Source organism: Macrotis lagotis, chromosome 7 (assembly GCF_037893015.1).
Source record: "Macrotis lagotis isolate mMagLag1 chromosome 7, bilby.v1.9.chrom.fasta, whole genome shotgun sequence".
NCBI classification, from domain to species: Eukaryota; Metazoa; Chordata; class Mammalia; order Peramelemorphia; family Peramelidae; genus Macrotis; species Macrotis lagotis.
This window is the reverse complement of record NC_133664.1, coordinates 91,024,299-91,043,947: the sequence shown is the minus strand read 5'-3', so window position 1 is coordinate 91,043,947 and position 19,649 is coordinate 91,024,299. Positions and strand designations below refer to the sequence as shown.

The window sequence follows — 19,649 nt, the reverse complement described above, 5'->3', positions numbered from 1 at the left end:
TAGAACTTGGAGAAATGTGTAGAATTTTCAGAGAAGGTTGAGTTTTTATTTTAGGATAAACTTACTAATAATTTGATCTATCCCAGAATAAGTAGTCTCAGAAGGTTGTAGGTTTTCTCTTCTTGGTAGTCTCATTTGAGTCTGGATAAAAATTTATTGAGGTACTATAGAGAGAAATTCCTGTTTCCTGATTGAACAAAATGATACTTGAATTTCCTTTTAGTGCAGGCTTTCTATGTTTCTTCTGTGTTTCTTTGCTTACTCTAGCACACATAGGATCCTGAAATCATAGTTCTTTAATGGATGTTAGATTATGTCAGCATTTTTCAGATTAAAAATCTGCTTCCCAGTGAAGTGAAATGACTGTTCTAAAATCACATATCTAGTACGTGTTGTAACTGAAATTCCAGGTAACCTGACTCTTAGTTTACTGATCTTTTTTCTATAGCCTACTTTTTCTCCTTTGGAAAATTATAAAATTTACATTTATATAATCAAAATGCTAGATTTGAAAGAGATACTTGAATTCATACATCTGATCTGCACTGATGAATACATTACCACTTTCTGAAGCAACCCATTCTATTTTTTATAGCTTTAATTATTAGAAGAAAAGCTGGAATAGAATAGATATAGAGAGTGCCAGCAAGACTTTTGCTCCAGTTATTCCCCTGACCTGTTTGGGTTTTATTTCCTTGGAAAAATTATTTAAACTCTAAAGTCATTGGTTACAGGACAATTGTTGATTTGCCTTGGTATAGGAGTGAAAGAATTGTCTTAATTCAATGGAAGTACAGATCCAGGCTTATAAAATATCTTAATTAGGAATGGCTTTTTTTATTTTATTGAATCAAAATCTTCCCACTGTGATTTTTACCCTTCCATTCTATGAAACACCCTGGTGAGAACATCCTTCTAACCAATACAACTGGACATCTTTTATGCAATATGGAGGAAAAGGAGCTGCCTAGAGTACTGAGAATTTAAATGATTTCTTCAGCGTCACACAGCCTACATCTGTTAGATACTAGTCTTGAATGCAAGGTTTCCTGGCTTTGATGTCTTCTCTCTATTCAATGTGCTATGATACCTCCATTCTTTCTATTTAGTACTATACAGTTTGTTATATAATGGTATCTATTTTGTGTATTTTCTCATTGTTTTATGTGAACAAAATTTATTTTCCTCAACTCGATTATGTACTCTTTGAAAATTGGATGATTTGATCATTTAAAATGATTTCTTGTGATGTTCCTTTCTCAGGACATGTACTTCATCTTTACTTTATATTTATTAAATATCCATTGATACTCTGGTAGGTGCTAAAAATATCTGGCATCCTATTGGAATATAGCAACAGGTAACAATTTAGCCCCAAAATGATTGATTTTCTCAGCATCCCATTTAGACTCTGAGAAGACAGGAGATGAAATAGTTATCATTATAATATCATTATGAATCCAAATAGGAAATCTCACTTTTTGCATAACTGAAAAGTTGAGAACATTTTTTCAAAAATAATTTTGCTCCTGGGTTAACTGAGTTTTTTGCTTGAGCCAAACACCTTTCAAATGGTGTGTAAATATCAATTAAGCAATCTACTTTTGCATGCATCTCTTGCAAAAGTTTTACTAGAAGACTGTTTTAAGAAAGAAGATTAAATTCCCAGTCAGTTCAAAATAATAGCACTCTTTTTTCGTATTTTTTATAAAGCTAAAGAATGGATGTCTCATGTCTCCCATTGAATATTTGCATTATAATAGCTTTGAGACTTAAATACTAAACTCAAAATACCATAATTTTTGGAAACTGATATCCTTTCAGAGTTATTGAGAGTAGACTGGGTTATTGCAGTTCCAAAGTGATAATCCTAGAATTTTACCAGAAGTTCGGGTCCTTCTTATATGGCAAAATATGCCATGAATTTTCCTACATAGCTTAGACAGGTAGAGAGCAGAGAAAAACATCAAATACCCTCACATTATATTTATCCATTTTATAATACTTTCAACTACCTTCAATAAGTTAATGATGTAAGAAAATAAGCAAATATGGCTCCCTTGAGAATAATGAAATCATAGATATATGAGTTCAAAGAGGCCTTAAGTGGTCCCTCAACCTCCTTCCTTCATATAAATTTGAATTATCAACTCTATTTTTACTGCTGAGGCAACTGAGGTTACCTAAGGCGAATGAGATTCAAAGACATTACAAGGCTTGTAAGATATTTGAATTTGTAAAGCCACCATAGTGTTATAATTGTCAGCATTAGAGTCAGCATTGCTTACTTTTCAGGGCACTGCACTCAGAGTCAAGAAGACCTGGCTTCAAATAATGCCTCAGACACTTTAGTTTTGTGACCTACACACATTATTTTACTTTTTCTGTGCATCAATTTCCTCATTTGTAAAATAATGAGATTAGATTTAACCTATCAAGTCACTTCTCCCTTTAAATCTATGATCCTATGATGTTGACCCCACTGGTTTCATTATCTATCACAAAAGCAATGAAAGAGACTGAACAATAGACTTTGTTATATTCAGTTATTTATACAATGGACCAGAGATTTAACAAGGTACCTGACAGAGGATGACAAGGACCATTTTCAACTTCCTTTGGTAATCTGTTATAGTAACTCAATAGGCTACTCATGTCATCAAAGTTTTTTTTTAATATAGTTGTCAGAGAGCTACTCTTCCACTAATGCCATTACACATGAAGTAAATATTCCAAAGGTCATGTGTGATGATGAATTATTTTCTGCAGGGTTGGGAAGACTAGTAAAATAGTCACAAAGACTGAGTTACAAGTAGTAGCAGAATTTTACTACCTGGAAAGGATACCTATTAGTAGCAATGTATTTCCAGTCTTTAAAAACACGAACTGGGACTGATTTAAGGCACCTTTTATTTTCCTAGTCTAAAGAACTTTTACAATTGTCCATAATTCTTGCAAGTGCATAAATTTAAATGTTCTGAATTTATCTTCTCCATATGCCTTGCTCCTGCTTCTCCTGACTTTCCCTTACCCACTGCCTATTCCTCTTCCTCTGACTTACAAGAGCCATCATGCTTCCTTGCAGAAGGAAGAGTGATGTGGAATAGAAGAGGTACATACAGTTTCTAGAAACCCATGCTTTAAAGAGAAAAGCAACAGAAAGCCAAATCAGGATATTTGAAATATGAGTTACTAGCATGAGGATTTTTTGTTTCAGTTTCTGAAAATTAAACTAAAAGATTATGAGAAAATTTTAAGATAGTTTTGCCAATATTAGCCCTCATTGGGTATTGGAAAAACTAGGTGACATAGTGGATAGAGCACTGTGTCAAGAGGACCTGAATTCAAATCCAGCCTCAGACATTGGACACAATTGTTGACTTTGGGCAAGTCATTTAACCCTAATTGCCTCACATCCAGGGCCATCTCCAGTTGTCCTGATTCATATCTTGCCACTGAATCTAGATGACTCTGGTGACATTATACAGAGCCCCCCTCATTTAAATTCAATGGCCTTATTTGAGAATGAAGGACAAACAACAGCCTCATTGGGTATCTCTGAAATAATGAACTTAATTTAGGTCATTTAAAATCACTGAATCTACACTAGAGATAATGAGATGGATTATTTCAAAAATACTTTGTGTATTTCAGTATAATCAATTTTCTTTGTAAACTTATGTATTTTATGTATTTAAAAGTGTTTTTCCTCTGAGGAGTTCATATGACTTCTCAAGTGCTCTAGAAGGGTAAATGACACTATCTTAAATTAAGGAAAATGTGAAGAAATTGGAGATCACAGGCTGAGGTATGAGGCAATAAGATTTATGCAGCACAATTGAAGATTGCCTTTTTCAAGTGATAGAGGATCAGACCTGAGAGGCCAGCAAGTCTAAACTTCTTTTATCAGTGAAATTCTGACATACAGAATGGTAAAATGACTTCCCCTGGTTCACACAGCTTGCTGGTAAGTGCTTGAGGTGAAATTTAAACCCTACCCTGCATTACTCCAAGCCTAGGACCCAGTCTTCTTCTCCACGCTGTCTATCTATATGTTGAAACTGAGACCCAGAAGGTCACATAGGAAGTAAAAGGAAAAGCAGGATATGAACCTAGGTGTCAGCATCCAAATCCACTGTCATTCTGTCTCCATTAAAGATATTTTTGCCTCCAGAAGAAAAGCTCATGATGGTGAAATGTAGTGGGATTCAAGTGTACAAAAGAGTGATGATGAGCTATTGTTCTTCATTTTCCTTTGAGAACAAAAGAAATAAATGTTTAGCTTCATTAGATCATCTGAAGAAATGTCCTGACTAGAGGAGTGTAAAGTGAGCTATTGAATTTCTATAGACTTAAGAAGAAATAATTATTTTGAGGGCTACTTCAGATTTTTCCAGGAGGCAGGGGTGACAGACTGAATAGACTGCAAGTAGATCCTTATGGTCTTCTGATAAATGTCATAACAAAGAGGCAAGTTGGGTTGCAGTTCAGCGCTGAGAAGATGAAATAATGTCAACAGACTAGAAGATGCATTTCTTCAGAAGGCCTTTGAACTAAAGTTAACATATTTGTAGCATTAACCTGTATCTGTTAACTGTAAATCAATGGAACCTGAGTAAATAGTGAAGCATTAATTGCAGAAATTCTCCCAAGTGAAAGCCTAGTAATATGAAATCCTAGCAGCACAAAGGTGGCACAATGGATCCATTGCTAGTCCTGGAGTGAGGAAGTTTAGACTGAAATATGGCCATAGGATCCTGTGCAAAACTTTTCCAATCTCATTTTCTTCATCTATAAAATTGGTATAAAAATTGTACCTACCTCCCAGTGTCCTTGTGAGGATTGAACAAGATTATATTAGTAAAATGAATTGCAAACCTGAAAATTCTATGTAAATATTGGATATTTAGGAGTCTCCAACTTAACAGTAACAACAAATGACTACCATGAACACCACAACTACAACCACTGCCATCACCATTAACTAGTATTACTATTTAGATTGTGCTTTGATGTTTTCAAAGTGGTTTATATGTATTATCTTACTTGGTGCAATTATTATATCCATTTTATAGGTCAGGAAATTGTGGATGAGTAATGCTATGTGACAAACTTACGATCACAGAACTAATAACTGTGAACTTGAGCCTTACTGAATCCTAGTGCATTTCTCTGTCTAGAGATAAACAGGTATTAGTGAGGGTAGAATTTCTCTGAAAGAATTTCTTATAAAGTACGGATAATATCAGTGGATCACTAATATCTTTCATATATCTGAGAATGTATGATTCTGTGATTTTTGTTATTAGTAACCAAAGAAAAGGTAGGAAGTATGGCATTTCTTTCTGTTTGTGGTTATTTCTCTCTTTGTATTTCAGAATCCTAGCATTTTGGCATTTCTTGGACTCAGATGGTTAAGCAGGGACATTTTTAAAAAATATCTCATTATTACATTAAATATTTTCTATTTTCAATAATGTTAATTGTTCTCTAAACTTACTGAGGAATGGTTAGCAGCAACAATTGTAAATTCAAGTTTTGATCTTTTCTATAAGAAGCAGTGAACCCAATAATGACCTATCTTGGGCTCTATCTAGTTGCCTTTTGGAGATTTTCATTTACAGAAAACTCAATATGTCTAAAACCAAATGTGTGATCTTTCCTGCTCTCCTCATTTACCAATCTGTCTTCCAGATTTCTCGATTTTTGTCCATAGTCATAATTTCCCCAATAAATACTTATTAAGTGCCCTTCATTAGTATCCAAGCACTGCTAAATGACAGGACTATAATGAAAGGCAAAAGCCCCTGCCTTCAAGAACCTTACATTCTTTTTCATTTTTCATTTTTTAATTTTAATTTTATTTTTTTACAGTTACAAGTAAAGATAATTTTCAACATCCAGTTTTGTAAGATTTTGAGTTCCATATTTTTCTCCTTCTATTCTTTCTTTTTGCCCATCCCCTTGAAAGGGAGTAATCTGATATAGGTTATGCACATACAACCATGTTAAACAAGTTTCCATTTTAGTCATGTTGTGAAAGAAGAATCCAAAAAAAGGGGGCAAAATAAGAAAGAAACAACATACAGCAAATTTTAAAAATTTAAATTGTGTAATTTCTTCTGCATTCAGGCTCCAAAGTTCTTTCTCTGGATGTGGATACATTTTTCATCATAAGTTTTTTAGAATTGTCATTGATCACTGTATTACTGAAAAGTCTATCATAGTTGATTTTTACATAATGTTCCTGTTAAAGTATATAGTAATATCCTGGTTTTGCTCATTTCACTCAGTATCAGTTCATGTAAGTCTTTCCAGGAAGATCCATACATTCTAATAGAAGGGATAACATCCAAATTACTGGGTGTATAAAAGACTTGTACAAAGTAAATACAAGGCATTATGAAAAAGGCTTTTAGAGATGACAGAAGAGGGGAAAAAACCTCCTACAAATGGTAGGATTTGAGTAGAAACTTGAAGGAAAACAAGGAAATTAAGGTAGAGGTTGGGGTAAAAATTGGGGGTCTTGTATTTTTATATTTTACATACCAGAACAAAAAATAATTCTTTCCTCAGTAGGCCCTGCAACAGCAGAATGAAATAACTTTCACATCCCATCAGCGAACTCCATTCTCTAGAATAACCCATTTTTCATTGGGGTTGTCTTTATCGTCCAAAGAAATATATAATCACAATGTTTGTACAAAGTCTTATCTCATGGAAAACATCACATGGACTGGAGAACTCTATTGATTGAACCCAGAGATTACTGTTCCACCAAGATGTGTGGCATAATATGATCATTTTAGCTGTCCAATATTTTCCCATGAATAAATACAAGAACTAACATTTAAAGAATTATCATAAAAACATTAATTTTCAAATATAGTTTAATTTCCTGTAATCTAAGTCTACCAATGACCTTTTTGCCTATTAACTTTTTGCTTTCAATTATTAAAGTTCTTCTGGAAAGATAAGAAAACATGCTTGTGTCATAGGAATCATTATCAGGAGGACAACACCTTATTATAGGTGTTGTTCACTTTTGGTGTCAAGTTTCAATGTCCAGATAAAGCATTTAAAAAGTCTACATTATATTTCTTCTCTGTAGCAAAACAAACAAACAGAAAAGCATCCCTCTTGTTTTCATGATATATGCAGAAAGCAGATTGTAAATAGGTGTGTTGTTAATGAATCAAGAAGGAAACTAATGGAAAAGAATATAAAAATTTATTTCTGTCCAACATATTGCTCGATGTCAATTTCCTTCCTTTTGTAATACAATTTTTAAAATAAATGTCTGGCAGGCAATTTAGTGAAGAGTGTGATTAATGCTGATGAAGCTTTTAAGCTGTGGTGAATCTTCTTCCTATTGGATTTTTTTAAAATTTTAAATTAGAGGCTTTCGTCTTAGACAGTGAAATCCCTTTGAAAATTAAAAGACTAAGCTTGCCCTCTACTGGATTGTAAAATTACACCACTTGGAGTTTGATTTTTACTTGACTGACTAATAAAATTTAAAACCTCTTCCTATCCATCAATTATCCCACTTGAGCATCTCCTATAAAAGCATAGACAGTTGAATGTTTAATTTCAAAGTTGATGTAACAATGAAAAACCACCAAATGGCTCAAAGAGTCATTGAATTCCTCAGATGTTCTACAGAATAATTACATCATTGGTCATTTCTCTTCATCATTTTTTCCCCAGTGTTGAATTTATATCATCTTTGTTATGAATTCAAAATCAAAAGTGAAGAGCCTGATATTCTGGAACTGGTATTATGATAGTGGTACAGTCTATCTTACAAAGTTCACGAGGAATATGGATGTTTACACAGTGAGTACCAACAAAGGAAAGGGAGATAGTTGGTTTAAAAAGGCACTATTCAGGGGGCAGCTAGGTGGTGCAGTGGATAGAGCACCGGCCTTGGAGTCAGGAGTACCTGGGTTCAAACACTTAATAATTACCTAGCTGTGTGGCCTTGGGCAAGCCACTTAACCCCATTGCCTTGCAAAATCTTAAAAAAAAATAAATAAAAACGCACTATTCTAAATATGTTCTCTGCCTTTGTGCTAAGCCTAATCTTGTCATCATCTTTTCCCTATAGCTGGCTATAATATTTCCTTTACTGAACCTTGTGCCCCAGGTACAAGATTATAGAGCCATAAGTAAGAACATGTTGCTTGCTACAAGTCTTTCAAAAAGCATGACTTAAGTAAATGTCTATTTTCTTGGCCCATTTAATAGACAAGTGAAAACAATTTCCATGTTTGTTAGGTCATATACTTTTAAGGTCAATATCATAACAATTAAGGTTCATACAAAACAAATAAAGCAAAGGTTAAGTACCATTTGATCTTTAAAATAATCTATAAAGATCAAATATAGCAAAATAAGTTGTGTGAAAGGTATGCAATATTAATTTTATAAGTGAATTTCATAAGAGGAATCAGATAATGTCATCTTAACTGTAATATTGAAAATTCTGATTTTTTTGTCAGCCAGTCTCAATGAAAATTTAAAAATTTGTCTCTGCTTGTTATTTGACAGTAATCTTCCTTTTCCAAAATGATTGTCTAGTGTAATTAACATCAAGTGAAACAAATTTCTAGTAAAATTAGTTAAAAATAATCCCCAAGAAACTTTTTTGCATGATTCCTAGTATCAGAATCCATTGTGATTTCTGATATCACTCTAGTGCATATCTCAGATCATCTGTATTGTATGAGGCACCTAATTGTTAAGTGAATCGATCAAGGTCACATAAATATTATGTGACAGAAGTCAAATTTGAACTTACATTTTTCTTACTTCAAGTATGATGTTCTGTCTCAGGGATCTGTTCTTCCATCATGGCAGAAGATCTAGTTTGGAGATTGTCATTTGAGTTTAAATAAGATGGTTTTTCATCCAAATTTGTGATTTTAATTGTTCAGATCCTTAGAAGGAATTTCTTTCCTTAACCATGCAGAAAGACACCTTCTCTGCAATTTAGAGTCTTGACTGCAACATTAAGTACTTAAATGATTTCCATTTAATAAAATGATAATTACTGGGCAGAGATAAGTCTTGAATCAAAACCTGATCATAGGCTGACTTCCTGTCCTCTCTTCCATGGTACCTTTCAACTGAGATTGACCAAATAAAATCATGATCTTGATAATGATCACAATTACTTTGAAGTTTCTCCTGCCACCTAGATAGTGTTCTCTTGTAAATATGTGTTTGGTTTAAATAGAAGAAATTTAGAAGTTTCTTACAAGTTAAGAACTAGCTAGTTGAAAATCTGTGGCTGTCTAAAAAGTTCAAAGAGTCGTCAACTTCAAAGAAAATGTGAATAAGTGAAGAATTTTTTTCCAAGCCAAGAGCTTATCAATGAATACTGCACTCAATACTTTAAGTCAAAACAACTGCTGTCAGGCAAAATTAAAATGGTTCTATAATATTTAAGAAAATTTAGGCTGTACCCTTGTCTCTGGTATTGAACATACCCTTGTCTCTGGTATTGAACACAATGATAAAAACTAGCCTTACATGTCATGAATGTTGACCCATATCTAATATAAAGGAAAGGAGATAGTGAAGAATAGAAATGAGCTTTTAAGGAAGAATAGGGGAGGAAAAGGGAAGGGGGAAGGGTAATAGTACTAGTGTTTATGATGAAATATTGGGAGATTGTTTATCAAAGAGTTCCTTCCAGAGAGTCACAGAGGAAGTTCAAAATAAATGATATTGAGATTATTTTGAATAAATTTGAATTAGATACTTATTAGAGAAATACAATTTAAGGCTTCTCTGAGGTACCATTCACACCTCTCAGACTGGCCACTATGATCAGAAAGGATAATGATCACTGTCAGAAGGGTTGTGGGAAATTGGGGACACTATTATATTGTTGGTGGAGCTGTGAACTCATCCAACCTTTCTGGAGAGAAATTTAGAACTATGCTCAAAGGGCAACAAAAATGTGCATACCCTTTGATCCAGCAATACTACTACTAGGTATATATCCTGAAGAGATCATGAAAAAGGGTAAAAACATCACTTGTACAAAAATATTCATAGCAGCCCTTTTTTTGGTGGCAAAGAATTGGAAATCAAGCAAATGTCCTTCAATTGGGGAATGGCTTAGCAAACTGTGGTATATGTATGTCATGGAACACTATTGTTCTATTACAAACCAGGAGGGATGGGAATTCAGGGAAGCCTGGAGGGATTTGCATGAACTGATGCTGAGTGAGATGAGCAAAACCAGAAAAACACTGTACACCCTAACAGCTACATGGGAGCAATGATCAACCTTGATGGACTTGCTCATTCCATCAGTGCAACAATTAGGGACAATTTGGGGCTCTCCATAATGGAGAATACCATCTGTATCCAGAGAAAGAACTGTAGAGTTTGAACAAAGACCAAGGACTATTAGCTTTAATTTAGGAAAAAAAACTGATATGCTATTGTCTTATCTTGCTATCTCTTATACTTTATGTTTTTTCCAAAAGGATATGATTTCTCTCTCATCACATTCAATTTGGATCAATGTATACCATGGAAGCGATGCAGAGACTGACAAATTGCCTTCTGTGGGTGGGTGGGGAATAAAATTAGGGGAAAAATTGTAAAACTCAAAATAAATAAAATATTTTAAAAAATAAAAAAAGGAAAAAATAAATTTGAAGTAGAACAATTATATAGGGATCTCATATAAGATAAATGCTGTGTTCTTTATTTTGTTTTTTATTTCACAGTCAGATATGCTTATTTTTGAGGAATAAAGGGTCAAGGATCAAATATGTATATTGTGCCTATTATTTGACAGGAAAAATGATAAGCAATTTTAATATATAGTATCTCCTTAATGTTTACAAAAGTTCAATGGGATATATATGTTAATATTCTCATTTTATAACTGAGGAAACTGAGGCAAAAAGAGTTTAAGTGATTTGCCCAGAGGTGCACAGCTGGTAAGTATATGAAACTGGATTTTCACTTAGATCTTCATAATACCAGATTCAATGGTATCTGCCATAACTACCATAGCTACTCCTGGGATGTATAAGTTGTTCTGTCAGATGCTGAATTGTACAGTATCTAAATGGCAAATTTCTGTGCATTATCTCCATTTTGGAGAGAGACTATATAAGGGATATGAAGGCATGTTGAGTAGGGAAAAAAATGAAAGTTGTCCCACAGTAAGTGGTCAGGTCATAATCCTGATGGCAATGATCATATCCACAAAGAAGATAGGACCTGAAACGTATTATTCTGCCCTTGATTGATGTAGTGGAGTTATTTCATAATACAACTCTCAGTAAATAAGGAAAGAATGAAACAAAAAAAGGAAGAGGAGCTAAAAAGAAGGACTGGGGTGCAACAGCTAGTTTTGAGAAAAGTTATATCATTGTGAAACATTTTTCTAAAATATTGTCAAGAAGTATATCAAGTTGAAATTGAGTTCTGTCAAACCTACCATAAGACATCTGGGAACTTTTCTTCAAGCTGTGGAGAAAAAAAATGAGTAACTCTGCCTGAAACCATAACAAGAAAATTATTTTGTAGTAAATGATGTTGTTTGAAATATTGCAGGTCAAGATTTCCCTATAACTGGTTTTCAGCTGACAAATGATATTTGTTTCAGTCAGAATTGAAATGAGACAAGGTTATTGTTATGTATTCCACTGATTGTTTAAGCTTATGGTTCACATTCTCTTCCACTTATAAATTGGAGAATTAATAGTCATTAGTCTTCTTTTCCTGTGCTATTCAATATATCAAATAGTGCCTTTTAAGTGATGAAAACAATTATCTTTCTGTATGTTACTCTTCTATTTTTTCCTACCCCTGATAATGATTGAAAAAGAGAATGTTTTGAATACTTAGAAATCTGTCATTTGCTTCTTTTGATTTGTCAGGTAAAATAAAATAAAAACAGAAAAGCATTACATCATTAGATTTCAGAATATCTCTGTGATTTTGATAGGAGCATGCATCATTTCTCTACTGAATTCAAGAGAGTCTGACTAAATGGTCAGAAGTTTTTTACAGGACTATTTGTGATAGGTCTTGAAAATCCTATTTGAAAAAATTATAAATAAAACTGTAAAACAAGGTAGGTATTTCCCTTGAGGTCACAGTTGGTAGTTTCTAAGATTTTTAACTCCTCATAAATTCTAAAAGTATAAATAATGGTACTATATAATTTTCCTCTGAGATAGAAATACACAATATGTAGTTATAATATTTTTCAAGTTTCAATAAATGTCTTGTTTTTAATAACAATCATTTTCTGATGTGTAACTTTCTGAACTCCTGTTTTTTTATACTCTTTTTTTCCAGAAAGGGCTGTGTGTTGTAATTAACCTGAATTTTCATGCCTTTGGGAATTCTTTTCTTTCCCAATATTAAAATCATTGGGCATGCTGTTATTGTGGTTTTTCTTAGTTTACTCTGCATCAATTCATAAAAGTTTTTTCATGAATCTTGGAATTCTTTAATACTGCATATTATAGCACAGTTTTATTCTATTACACTACAATTTTGTTTAGCTATTAATGCCTGGGGGGCATCCATTTTTCTCCCAAGTATTTGCTACTTATAACTAATAGTAATCTACTTTTACCAATAGTTAACATTCTGCTATGTGCCAGGCATCATGTTCAGAGTTTATAAATATTATCTAATTTGATCCATTCAAAAATTCTGGGATATGATATGGTTAAAATAAGCTTAATTGGGGCACAGAGTTCCAAGCATGATTATATTAATAATTAAGTATAAATTTATCAATAAATAATATCTCAGCTTCCCCAGTAAAGTTATCTTCAGATGAAGGAGACTCTCCTCTTTTACAGTGTTGGGCTAATAAAGAACAAAGAACAGGACTTTGTAGGTGGGGAGCAAGTTATGATTTGTTCCAAGATCTCAACATCATGAACTGCAAAGTCAGTTTAATTGGTAACAAAGTTGAAGGATGGAGAACTATGATTGTTCAAAATTGGGAATGAGATGCTAACAACAATTCTCCTTTTTCTCTCTGACATAGCAATATTCATCATTTGGGTCTAACTGCAATGTCAGTGAAAGACCAGGATTCTTGGGATTTAAAAAAAAGACCTACTTGAAGCATAACTTGATGGTTTATAATACTAGACCAGACTCCATGGTCTTCATATGCAGCCTTCTAGGATAACAAATTTCCTTTAGGTAAGGATAGAACATTGTTTAGCAGAACTGGATTTCTAAACTTAACTAAGTACAAGTCAGCTTAATTTCTGAACTAAGTTCTGAGACAAAAAGCCATAAGTTAGGCAATATCAAGACAAAATCAATGAATTGTAAATAGCATCAATAAAAAAAGCATTAATCTGATAATTTCAGAGGTAAACTCATACAGTTTTACGGATGATAAAATTAAAGCAGAGGTTGAGTAACTTGCCCAAAGTCATGCAGTTAGGACCTGACTGAATTTGACTTTTGATGTTCCTGACTCCAGAATCAGCATCTGCTTCATAATAATGAATTTAGACTGAAATTAGTAGGGCAATGGATAACTTAAATTTGCAAAGTGCTTATACATTCATAAAATGAATTGTATTATTCAGAAATACTCAGCATTTTATTTTTATTGATCAATCAATGGTAAGTGAATGGATGCAAGCAAATATTTCATGAAAAGACTTTCTAGAGATAAGGAAGGAGCCAAGATAGAAGAGCACAAAAAAGGGTCAGCCAACTTTCCTTAATATTTCTTTCCAAAGTACTTGAAAATAATACCTTAAGGGAAAGCTAGGTGGCTTAGTGGGTAGAGCACCAGCCCTGAAGTCAGGAAGTAGAATTGGCCAATGACAAAAAACTACAAAAGTTCATTGAAGAAAATAATTTCTTAAAAATTAGAAATAGAAATCTAAATAATTATGATACATCAAGAAACAATAAAATGGGGCAGCTAGGTGGCATAATGGATAGAGCACTGGCCCTGGAGTCAGGAGTACCTGAGTTCAAATCCAGCCTCAGACACTTAATAATTACCTAGCTGTGTGGCCTTGGGCAAGCCACTTAACCCCATTGCCTTGCAAAAAATAAAAAAAAAAGAAAAGAAACAATAAAACAAAAGAAGGTAAGAAGAGGAAATGTAAAATGAAATAACTGACCAGGAAAATAGATTGGAGAGAGATGATTTAAGAACTATTGGATTACATCATAAAAGAAAGAACCTAGAAATCATATTGTAAAGTAAAATTGCCCTTATCTCCTAGAATCAGAGAGTAAAATCACAAATGAAAGAATCCATTGATCACCTGCTGAAAGAGATGAGAAAATGAAAATTCCCAATAAATTTATATCCAAATTCCAAAGTTTCAGTTTAAAGAGAAAATGCTGCAAGTAACCAGAAAGAAACCATTCAACTATTATAGGGCCAAGTTCACATAATATTTAGCAACTACTGTAATAAAGCAAATTTAGCAACTACTATAATATATTATGTCCTGGAAGACAAGAGCTGGAATTGCAATCAAGAATAGTTACTCAGCAAAGCTAAATATAATCTTTCAGGCCAAAAGTAAAAACATTTAAGGAACTAGAGGAGTTTTAACCATCTCTATTAAAATATTGGAGCTAAATAGAAAACTTGACTTCCAAATTCCAAGAGAAATTTCAAGAGAAGCATAAAAGATCATCCAAAACAGATTCAATAAAGTCAAACTATGTATATTCCTATAATAAAATGATCCATATTAACTCCTATGAATTTTATCATTATTAGGAAAGTAAGATGTATTCTATAGGAAAAGTTTGTAGGAAGTGATGATTAAAAAAAGTATATGACTGAACAATTGGGCTGTACAGGGAGAAGAGAGAAGAAAGCTGAAGAATGAGGAAAATTAATTCACATAATACTGGTTTGCAAGGAAGAGCTTTTATAATGGAAAGCAAAATGATGAGGTGGGGAAAAATAATTCTTGAACCTCATTCTCACTTAACCCCCACTGCCTTGCAAAAACTAAAAAAATATTAAAATATTCAATTAAAATTTTGAAGAAAGGTGCCCTAAGCAGTATCAATTTTTCAAATCAAATTATAAATCAGTAAGCAAGCAAGCAACTTGATCTGGATAAAAAAGAGACTGGTAGATCAATGGAATAGATTGGGTACATAAGACATTGTAGTAAATAGCCATGTTTATATAAAGTTTAATAAACCTGAAGATTCAAGTTTTGGGGGTAAGAACTCATGATCTGAAAAAATAGCTGGGAAAACTGGAAAGCAGTTTGGCAGAAACTAGGAATAGATCAGTATCTCACACTATATCAGCCACAAGGTTCCAATAGATAAATGATTTAGCTATAAAGGATATGGTCATAAGTAAATTGGTAGAGAATGGAAAGCATAATTCTCAGATTAATGGATAATGAAAGAATTTATGACCAAATAAGAAGTAGAAAACATAAGTGAAGTGAAATAGAAAATATGTATCAAAATCTAATATATTAGGGAAAAATAATTTCCACATTGAATGCAGAATGATTTTTGCATAGTAAAGAAAAAAATGTTTTTTAGGTTTTTAAAAAGTAATTAAATTCCAAAAATTCAATGGATGTCAAAAATTGATATTAAATTTGAAGAATTGTTATTTAATATTTAATTTAATTATTTAATATTTAATTTAAATTTTTATTTAATATTTAATATTGAAATAATAATCTTTACTGAGAAACACTTCCTAAACCAATTTCATTCTTTTTATGATGCAAAGTTGCCAAAGATAGTCAGAAAGTCAATTTTACTACAGATCACCACTTAAAAAGAATATTTCCCTCTATTCTATCCAGAAGTAATGATAATTTAGGTCAAACAGATGGCATGACAGTGATTTCACATCTCTCAATTATCAATTACATAAATACATTACAAATAAACAGAACATATTGCATAGCAAATCCCAGATCAGTGAAAACACTAATTGAGTTTAGACCTCCATAAAAATGTATAAAGAATCTTGCAAAAATTCCTTTATTGTTCATTTAATATGAAATGAGACAGAAGTAAATAAAGAAATTTTAAAAAATATTCAGCATAATGATGGTAACATATTAAAGGGTTTAGTAGAGTAACTCCAATTTATGAAGTATTTATATTTAGAAACAGACATAATAATAATATACAGGATGGAAATGGCTTCTAGGAATTGATTTGTCTAATTTTACAGTGTGGTGCAGTGAAAAGATTCAAATTCTGACACAGACTTTCATCTGTGACTTTGGGCAAGTCACTTGATTTTTCTGCATCTTTTTTTTCCCTTTTGATAATGGAGCAAACTTGGGAAATCAGTTAAATAACATAAAAGGTTCCTTCACATACTAAATCTAAATACTTTTTTTTCTATGACTGAATAAGCTTATCTCCCATCCAAATTTAAATTCAACCATTTTAGAAACAGAAAAAAAGAGACAGAAAAGCTGAAGTAATTTTCTCAGGTCACAAAGTTAATGGCAGAAACACAAATAAGACTGGAATAATATAATATATGTTGATTCTATCACATCATCAGGTCCTTTTGGTTTATTTTTATCCATTCATCCATCCATTCATCTATCTATCCACCCATCTGTCTAACTTCATAGTCAGATGTGTTCCAGTAGAATTTTTTCTGCAAATATTTTAAACATTATGATTTAATAGTATTTTGAGAAAACAAAACTCTTACTAAGAAGGAAGTAAAGGAATGAAGGGAGAATGAACCCAGAGCTAGTATCATGATTATTAATCCTTTATTCTTAACCCCAATTTCAAGACAGAGTGATTGGAACAGAAATAAATAATATATTGAACTGGGAACTGAAAAAAGACAAATTAGAAATACTAGAGAGAAGTGTGGCCTTAGGACATTCTAGGCATTATGGCCCGATAAAGAGCTAAACTACATAGACTTAATGAGAATTTCATGAAGACTCCACAAAGGGAGAAAAACTTCCATCCAAACAGTCTTGTGATTTACTACCTCACCACATGTACTCTTTAAGTTTGACTCTAGTTTCCCTTGAACTCTGTTTGTACTGGGGTATGCCCAAGACTTTTTGAAGAAATACTTTTGTAGAAACAGTTCTTAATAAACTTGCTCACTTCTAAAACTAATTAACTCTTCATGAGTAATTGATATGACTTGTATAATAAATGGAAAGCACAATGCTCCACTTTCCATTGTAATGTCATGTGAGCAATAGTACAAGAAATTCCACCCCTACAATGTCCCAAAATTATTCATAGACCACTGCAGGAAGATGTAGTCAATTGCTATAACTTCTATCATTGTAATTCTTTGAATCATCATTATCTGAAAATCTTTAATTTTGTGATATGTTAGGAACTGCACAAAATAATATAATAAGAAGTCACCCCAGTACTCATGGAATTTATAGCCAATTTCATTTACACACATTTCTACTTTGAAAAAAAATAGAGTTTTGGACTATTTCAGATTGGAGTTCACTGATATTTAATGTCTCAAAAAATCTATAGATTACTTTCCATTGATAGGAAGTGAAATACCATTTCAGAGTCAATAAATGGAAATGTTAAATGTACTGAAAAATAAGTAAATTTACTTTCTCCAGGTGGTCAGCATAGTTGAAGTGAAGTGCTTTATTAAAAAGTCTCAGATCTTTTATAATGTTTTTCAAGATCATTCATAGAAAAGGATCTTTGTTAATCTCTTGATGAAAGATGAATTATCAGTTCAACTTTAATTGTCAGAATAATCTTAGGTTGCTCAATCATTTGATATGTAATGAATCTAGATTTAAATTAAGCCTTCTAAATATGTATTAAAGGATATCTTTATATGACCTGCCAGATGCTTGTCTTTGTAAACAATATGGTGGGAGAGCAAAAATTAGTTTGCAATAATTACCGAGAACATTTAGTCTTATCTTTACATATCTCACTTACATGTCTTACACAGATGCATAAATCCTAAAGAAACTTGAGTCAGCTAAAAAAAGAAGTGTCTAAAAGTTTGCTGTGCATACAAGATATTCATGAAAGTAGGCTTAGGAAAATGCAGTAGTGGGTAGTAATAACCGATAAGCTACTCTGATTTTACATACTCCAAAAAAGAAAGTGTGTGCTTAGCAATCACTTCACATGGTCTTTTATCTGCCTGTGCTAGACATTTATTTCACTAACAAAATATGCTTATGCAGTATAACTTTTCAGTGCTAAGATTTTTAACTCTTTACAATCTATTCAGTTTCAGCAATTTAAAGAATTTGTGTCTATTTTTCTTTTAACGTTCCCCTCAAAGAAGCACATCTAACATTAGAACTTTTTCTAATCTAGTTTTAATGTTACTATATGAATCCGTTCTATAATATCCCTAACAAATGGACATGAAGCTTCTTCTTGAATGTTTTCACTGATTAAGATAACTACTTTTTGAGAAAACTTTTTTCCCCCATTTTCAGACAGCTCTAAGTACTAGATAGGAATAATTCTTCTGAGAGAAGACAGAAAGATGAAAGTATGTGTAAAAACATCGAAAGGTTTAGAGGTGTAGAGGTGGTTAATTGAGCAAGATCTGGGTTTCTTCTCAGATAACTTAGAGGTGATGTCATCTGCTCGCACAAGCAGATGCATAAGGATTAGGATGGTATTAGAGATATGAGTAGCAAAGAAAAGTTTTTGATAAAGCTTGTCAAGTAAAGTTATTAATGAAAGGAATAGAATCTACTAAATTACCTTTCCAAAAAGTATATCTTCAATGTTAAATTATATTTTTTGCTTCTTTATGAAGTGATCGTATATACTATTCCTCTTCATATCAGCAATAAACTGGAACTAAGAAATGTTAAATTATTCTTGAAAAGAAAAAAATCACCTCATAATATTTATAATGAAACAATGGCACCCTGTTCCACAAAAAGCACTGTGATCAACTAATATAGTTCCTTCTTCATGGACTTTTAATTTTAGCTTTAATTTCTGCAGTGTGATTCCCTTCTGTCAGTAGAATGTTTCATGATTGACATTTAAAAGCAAGTCTTGTATGATGCGTTTGACATTTAAAGTCATTGTTTATTATACAGACTGTAGTAAAGCATCAATGATACACTACTTTTTACACTTTTAAAAATTTATCTTTACTCATTAGTATGTCTTGTGTAGTACAACATGATAAAAAGGTCTTTAAAATAAACTATTCTATTAAGTGTTATTGGGATTTTGTTATATTTCTTTTCTCCTATTTAATTTTTATTGTGTTGATATATAGCAAAACCCCTGTAATTTGGGAAAATTTTTCAGTTTACATTTTGTCTAATTCAGTCCTCAGTGACTATGATGATATAGGTGTTGTTGTTATGTCCAGTGTACAATTTATGATACTAAAGTTGAGAGAAGTTAAATGACTCAAGGTATGGTATAAATTGATCAAGATATGATGGTACTTTAACTCATGAGAGTTTTATTTCTATTAGAATAGTTGGAGGATGGGTGATTTCACAGAGGTTGTGAGTATTAATTGATTATGATATGATGATGTTTATAGCTTTTGATAATTGTACTTCTATCATGATGTAGAAAGGAAGAAAGTTTGATAGAGTATGGGTACAAGACAGGTATTAAACAAGACCTGACAAAAGGAAAAGAAG

General features: G+C 32.4%; 1 long non-coding RNA gene across 1 annotated transcript in view; it reads left to right on the top strand.

The window, feature by feature from the left end:
- LOC141492696 (uncharacterized) overlaps positions 1–10,568 on the top strand; it is a 66,034-nt gene extending 55,466 nt beyond the window's left edge. Inside the window, exon 7 of the long non-coding RNA XR_012470038.1 lies at positions 7,711–10,568. This is a non-coding gene — a long non-coding RNA (uncharacterized LOC141492696). The remainder of the gene's footprint in view (positions 1–7,710) is intronic.
- Positions 10,569–19,649: the final 9,081 nt, after the last annotated feature.